At 33.2% G+C, this 7274-nt stretch overlaps 1 long non-coding RNA gene across 1 annotated transcript in view; it reads right to left on the bottom strand.

Annotated features, from left to right (window-relative positions):
- Nucleotides 1-6152, bottom strand: part of LOC107195363 — a 13247-nt gene extending 7095 nt beyond the window's left edge. Inside the window, exons 1-2 of the long non-coding RNA XR_001516495.2 lie at nucleotides 6065-6152; nucleotides 5903-5970 (exon numbers count right to left, since the gene is read on the bottom strand). This is a non-coding gene — a long non-coding RNA (uncharacterized LOC107195363). The remainder of the gene's footprint in view (nucleotides 1-5902; nucleotides 5971-6064) is intronic.
- Nucleotides 6153-7274: the final 1122 nt, after the last annotated feature.

Below are 7274 nucleotides of genomic sequence, written 5' to 3'. Positions count from 1 at the left end.
AAAGAATAAAATACCTAGGAATAAATTTAACAAAACATGTGAAGGACCTATATAATGAAAACTACAAGACCCTATTAAAAGAAATCGAAGAAGATACAAAGAAACAAAAAGATATTCTGTGTTCTTAGAAGAATTAACAAAGTTAATTCTTTATTAATATTACCTAAATATTATACAGATTTAATGCAATCCCCATCAAAATCCCATTTTTTAAAGAAATAGAACAAGAAATCATCAGATTTGTATGGAAGCACAAAAGACTCCGAATTGCCAAAGCCATCCTGAGAAAAAAGAACAAGGCTGGAGGCATCACTCTGCATGACAAATTATACTACAAAGTGACAGTAATCAAAACAGCATGGTATTGGCAGAAAAAGAAACACACAGACAAGTGGAACAGAATTGAGAGTTCAGAAATAAACCTATATTTATATGGGCAAATAATTTTCAACTAAAAAGCCAAAAACATACAGTGGAGAAAGGAGAGCCTCTTCAATAAATGGTACTGGGAAAACTGGAAAGCTACCCACAAAAGAATGAAACTAAACTGTTTTCTATCACCACACGCCAAAGTTAACTCAAAATGGATTAAGGACCTGAATATAAGACCTGAAATAGTAAAATGCATAGAAGAAAGCATAGGAATGAAACTTAAGGACCTTGGTCTTAAAGAGAATTTTATGAATTTGACCTCAAAAGCAAGGGAAGTAAAAACAAAAATAAATGAATGGGACTACATCAAACTAAAAAGCTTCTGCTCAGCAAAAGAAACCTTCAACAAGGTAAAGAAACAACCATCCGAATGGGAAAATAATTTGAAAGCAACACCTCCGATAAGGTCCTAATATCCAAAATATACAAAGAATTCATACAACTCAACAACAACAAAAAAACAAATGATCCAATCAAAAAAATGAACAGAGGATCTGAACAGACACTTCTCCTTAGAGACCAACAAATATATGGAAAGATAGTCAACATCACTAGCTATTCGGGAACTGCAAATCAAAACCACAATGAAATACCATCTCACACCTGTTAGAATGTCTATAACCAATGGGACAAGCAATAACAAATGTTGGAGAGGAGGTGGAGAAAAAGGAATCCTCATACACTGCTGGTGGGACTGCAAATTGGTACAGCCACTATGGAAAACAGGATGGAGGTTTCTCAAAAAACTAAGAATTGATCTACCATATGATCCAGCAATCTCTCTACTGGGTATTTACCCTAAAGACCTGAAAACCCATATCCAAAAAGATATTTGCACACTGATGTTCATAGCAGCACTATTCACAGTGGTCAGGACATGGAAGTAACAGAAGTGCTCTATGATAGTGATTGGCTAAAGAAGCTATGGTACATATATACAATGGAATATTACCCAGACATAAGAAGAGATGAAACACTGCCATTTGTGACAACATAGATAGAACTCAAGATAATTATGCTAAGTGAAATAAGCCAGACAGAAAAAGCTGAAAATCAAATGATATCACATATATGTGGGATATAAAGCTAAAAGCAACAAATGAGCAGGACAAACAAACAGAGACTCATGGACATGGACTATAGTCTAGTGGTTACCAGAGGGCTATAGAGCAGTGGTTACTAGTGGGGTGGGGGAAGAGGGGGGAAATAGATAGGGTAAAGGGGGTCAAATATAGGGGGTAGGGGGCGGGTGAAGTGGGTAAAGAGGATCAAATATATGGTAGCTGAAGGAAACTGGACTTTGGGTGGTGAACACACAATAGAATATACAGATGTCAAATGATAATGTACACCTGCTATGATTGTATTAACCAATGTTACCCCAATAAAGTTAATTTTAAAAAAAGCATTTTCGTCCTTTGTATTTTTCCTATATAAAACAAAATATATGGCTTTCAATTTTTTTGACCCCAGTTTGATTTCTTTCCCCACTCTGTGATTCATAGCCCTTGATAGATAAGAAGTTCTCAATAGTAGGTCTATGTACTGCTCCATTTACCATGGCAGTTTTCATTAAAAATTATAAATGAGGGTGTGAAGTCCCTTAAAAGCATCATTGAATGATAAAATCAGATAAATTGCTAGGAGATCAACTGTTATGGTTTTTACACCAAAACATAGAAAATTATCTAACATTTTCTTAGCACAGCATTTGCCTTAACTAGAGATTGACTCTCTTAATCACCCTCTCTTCTCTCTCTGGGCAATAAGATATCATAATGTGCCCAATAAGTAAAATCAAAAATGTGTAATTTTGATACCTGTGTTCTTCTCTTCCAACACTAATCTTGCTTGTGGCCAAGAATTAACACAAAAATAGCCCAACATTGTTCTCTTTACCGGTCCTAATACTGATTCCAAAAGCACATTTTAATCTACAGTGATGTGTTGGAGCCACTTCATGATACAGTGAGCACATGATGTATATGGCAGCTAACTATCCCAACTACGCAAATGAAGCTGTAACATCTGTAATAGAAAGGATCTCATTGTAAATCATTGACATGAGTAAGCATCCTCATTGCACTTCAGGAAAGGCTTTTTAATTAACAAAGTCTAATAATTTTAAAGGCTTAACGAACAATTACACTAAAACCAATGATAGCACCAAGATGATTCATCATAATTCATTGCTTTTTTCCTCAGATGTAATTTCTAATTATAGTGTAGGCAAGAACATGTTTGAGATTCTAGCTTTATCGATATACCATTTTCATTACAGAATGAATCTAATGCTATGCATTATAAAAAGTGAAAAGAAGAAAGAAGAGAAATGATATTTATTAAAGATCATTAATATAAGAGTTTTCTTCTATATTAATTTATCTAATATATAGCTAAATAGCACTATAAGATAAGTATGATGCTGATGATGATGATGTGTGTATTATTATAGCCACATTTTTAATATGAGGAAATATAGACTCAGGTATGTTTAGGAACTTCTTCAAAGATAACAGAGATAATAAGAGAAAGAATTTGGGCTGGTCACAAATAAACAGACTTTAAATCTAATACCCTTTTCATGATATCAACTGTCTCTTTTTTTTAATAGCTATATGTTGTTATTAATTCAGTGTCCAAAACTAGTTTAACTTCTATTTCTATTCATGTATTTGATAAAAAATTAATAAATTAATATGCATCTCATAGTTTTAATTCATATTTAGCATTATTTTATCTGTTTCCCATGAAAGACACTATGTCTTTATTTAATAAGTCATATCATGCATTTTTCATGTCCAGCTAATTTGTAAATGGAAAATATTTGTAAATGGCTACTTATCTACTTGTTCCATCTGTTTCTGTCTTCATTGTACCCACTCATGACTTCCACTCATTACCTAAAGAAATGGAGGAAAGATGGCTTTCTTGCATCTGATAATAATCATCAGCGTCTTAGCAGCCCCTAGAATCTCTGTACTCATTTTTTTTTCTTCCATCCATTACCAAGCCAGTTCATTAGCTTGTCCTTATGGTTCTATGGGAAATAGGTTTTGGCAATCCAAGATTTTCTAAACACAATGAAAACATATAGACATGTACTTAATGAACAATATTAATGCCATTTTCTACTTAGGACTCAAGAGCAGGAATTAGTAGCAATTCTTAGCTCGCAATAGCTGGTTTGGGTGTTTTGTTTTATTTTGTTTTGTTTTTCATTATCTCTTGTCTATTTTATTCACAGTGATATTAGTTGAATGAATTGAAACATAATTGGAGGGTCTTCATTTCTTCTTGCCTTTTCATGTGGAAGGCTTGTATTCTAAAACCAAACTATCAGAAACCCCAGAACACTTAATTGTGGATAGTAATGACTTAACAGAATCCATATTTTGAAATCTGTCTTTATCCTAATTTAAGTCTTCTAAGCTCTGGTCATCTGAGTAATAACCAAGTAAATAAAATTTTTATTGTTTATTCTGCCCTTAGAGGAACTTATATAATATCAGTAAAATCAGATCCGAGCCTGTAAGACAATAAAGAAATAACTGGGCAATAAGCATAAAAAGAAATTCATTTCCAAATGCATTCACTTCCCCAATGCCAAGCACAAATGTTATCTGTTGGGAAAATCTAATCTCTCCAGAGGACTAAGGTAACCGAACATTGCAGGCTCTATAAAAGGCCTAACATTTTACTGAAAATCAACTCATTGCCCCATCTAGTTAAAATGCCACAGCCCATATACAAGTGCAATCTAGCTTAGGTTTTTATTAAACTGACTCAAAACATTCGAAAATGAAAACAATAATTGTGAAAGAAATTAGAAAATATGCTCTGGTAATGAAAATGGTAAAATAAAAACATTAGATCTAATATTTCCAACAAGTCTGAGAGTTAATTTGAAAGGAAAGCTACTAAAGGCGCAGGAAAGAACAAGTAGCATTAACCACTAACCATTCTACTTAACAGCTCGCTAAACAATGGGGACTAATTAAAAATTAACCATTCCATATTTCCACTAAATGATACATGATATTATCGGAGGGCAGACAGTTAAGCTCTCTTCATCCAAATCCTTTCAATGAAAGGAAGCTATTTCTTTACTGTTTAAAAATATGCCAAGATTTCAAGTTAGCCAAACTATATATGTTTTAGGCTAGTGACTATCAGAAAGGAAATTTAGATCCTAGACCCTGTGCTCACAACAAAAGACAAAGGAGAACTGTGGCTCCTGCCTCTCTCCTGACCTCACCCTGACCACCTTCTTATGTTCTCTCCTTAGTTTATTGGCATGTTAGTTAACAGACAAGCACTATGCCAGACATCTACAACAATATTAAGGGGAAACAACATAGTACTTAATCTGCTTCTATTAATTTAATAGTTTTCAGGTGGAGGAAGAGAGAGAAGTCAAGGAAGCTAGCATTTATTCTGAGCAAGAAGCATTATTGTATAATAGTTAAGGATATAGGCTCCGGATTCAGGAAACTCAACACTAACACTTATTACCTCTGTGAACTTGAGTAAATTACTTAACTATACCTCAGTTTCCTTACCTGTGGAATGGGTCGATAAGAGAAATAAACAAGTAAACATACAGACATAAGCCCTCACTAAATATTAACTATTATCATTAGATACTATATGTCTAGTACCATACTAAGTGCTTTTGCATACATTCACTTTTGGCCTTCACATTACCATTGTGGCAGTTTCCCTACGATACAGATGAGAAAAGTGACATGCAGAAAGTTCAAATTCATTGTTCAGTGATAAACAGGAAGTAGTGTTGCTAAGATTGGGATCCAAATCTAATTGCAAAGCTCATATTCTTTCCACTGCATGTGCCTATCTGACTTATAAATATCTATAAAGCATTTTACCAGATCCAAGCTTTAATACATTCTAAAAGGGCTACAGGAATTCAATCATTGCTTCCATGTTGTCAAAAACAAACCCAACCCAATGCTTTTATAACTTGGCTTAACAAGACTTCCCTTTATTTAAGATGGATCTAATTAACTCATGGTATAATTAACTCATGGTATAATTAACTATCCTGAAAGTGGACTGCAGAGTTGATCCTCTTTACTTTACATTGATCTTGTTCCTCTCCTGTTACCAAGAATATCTTTTTAGAATAATTACGATTTGCCATACAAATATTTCCAGAAAACCAAGTTTTCAAAATTCTACTACACTGAGGAAAAAAAAGTGCAACTCATCTTATCATATAAGATCATAGATACTACAGACCACCTAGGGGCACATGGCATGGTTGACATCCAAACTCACATTAATTCTTACATCTAGCTGCAGACCTTAAAGACCTGAAGATTCTGGCATGCAAATCTTCCAAATTCATTCTTTTTTTGCATAATATATATTTTATTTGGTACCTGTAATGTTTCAGGCACTGTTCTAGTCTCTGGAGAGCCCACAGGAAACAAAACAATGTCCTTACCTGCATGGAGATTTATTTTCTTGTGGGAAAGAGATGCAATAAATTGATAGAATATCCGGTGGTGAAAACTGCAATGGAAAAAAAAAAAAAGATAGTCTATGTCATGTGGAAAACAAAATAATCGGAGAAACCTCATTGAAAAGATGATATCTGAGCAGGGACCTGAAAAAGGTGAGGGAATATGTCAAGTGATATATAAGGGAGAAACATTCAAGCAGAGATAACAGCAAGTGTAAAGATGCTGTTAGATGCTACAAGATGCCTAAAGCATTTGAAGAAAGCAAGCAAAGCACAGTTGCAAGAATTTGATGGGCAAGAGGGAGAGGTGTAGGAGATGAGGTTGATTAATTATTATGGGATCAGGTTGTATAAGTGTAATATTTAACCAAGTACTACACACTCAAACAAATTAATGACTGGTTTTTATCTGAGTGAATAGGAAAGGCATTGGAAGTTTTAGAGTGCAGAACTGGCATGTTTTACTTAAGTTTTGAAAGAATTCCTCCTATGCTATACTGAGAATAGATTGTATAGCAACAACGAAAGTAGAAATAAAAATTTTTATATCAGTAGAAGAAACAATGTGTTTAATTGAAAATGGGAGAGAGGAAAAAAGAAATAAAAAGTACAGCAAATGTAAAATATGAAATTAGGTGTCAAAAATAAGTCCTACTATATTAGTAATAGCAATAAATATCAATGGGTATAATTTACCAATTAACAGACACAAGTCTCAGAATGGCCAAAAAAAAACAAAGTCAGTAATACATTATATACAAGATTCTCTTGAGACAAAACAACTTAGAAAAATTTTAAAGGTTGAATATGAAAAGATTTTTTAAATTATTAGGCAAATGAAACAGAAGAAAGCAATTAATATCTGACAAAACATAAGGAAGGTAAAAAACGATACAAAGGAATATTACATACTGGTAAAAGTAACAATAGAACAAGATAATATAGCCCGATTAACATCATTGCATCTAAGAATGGTGCTTGAAAAATTTCAAACAGCAAGTGCTATAAGTACAGAAAGAAATACATAAATGAATTATAATAATTTGAGATTTTAACACACCCATCTCAGAAATAGATAAATGAAAGAGATAAAAAATAAACACACATCAAGAATTTGAACAATATTATGAATATGTTGGTTCTCACACACACACACACACACACACACACACACACACACACACACACAAACAGAAAGAGAAACCCATACCCGACAAACTAAGGCATTTACAAAAGATTCACAAAAATAGATGATTATGTTAAGAAAAAAGGAATCAGCAATAAAAGTCAAATTTTTAATATTATGTTCACTATATAAAAATGAAATGGAGCTTAAACATTTATATATTTGAAA

Source organism: Pteropus alecto, unplaced genomic scaffold, assembly GCF_000325575.1.
Source record: "Pteropus alecto unplaced genomic scaffold, ASM32557v1 scaffold12, whole genome shotgun sequence".
Taxonomy (NCBI): domain Eukaryota; kingdom Metazoa; phylum Chordata; class Mammalia; order Chiroptera; family Pteropodidae; genus Pteropus; species Pteropus alecto.
Note: the sequence above shows the minus strand (reverse complement) of the source record. Positions and strands in the feature narration are given on the sequence as shown.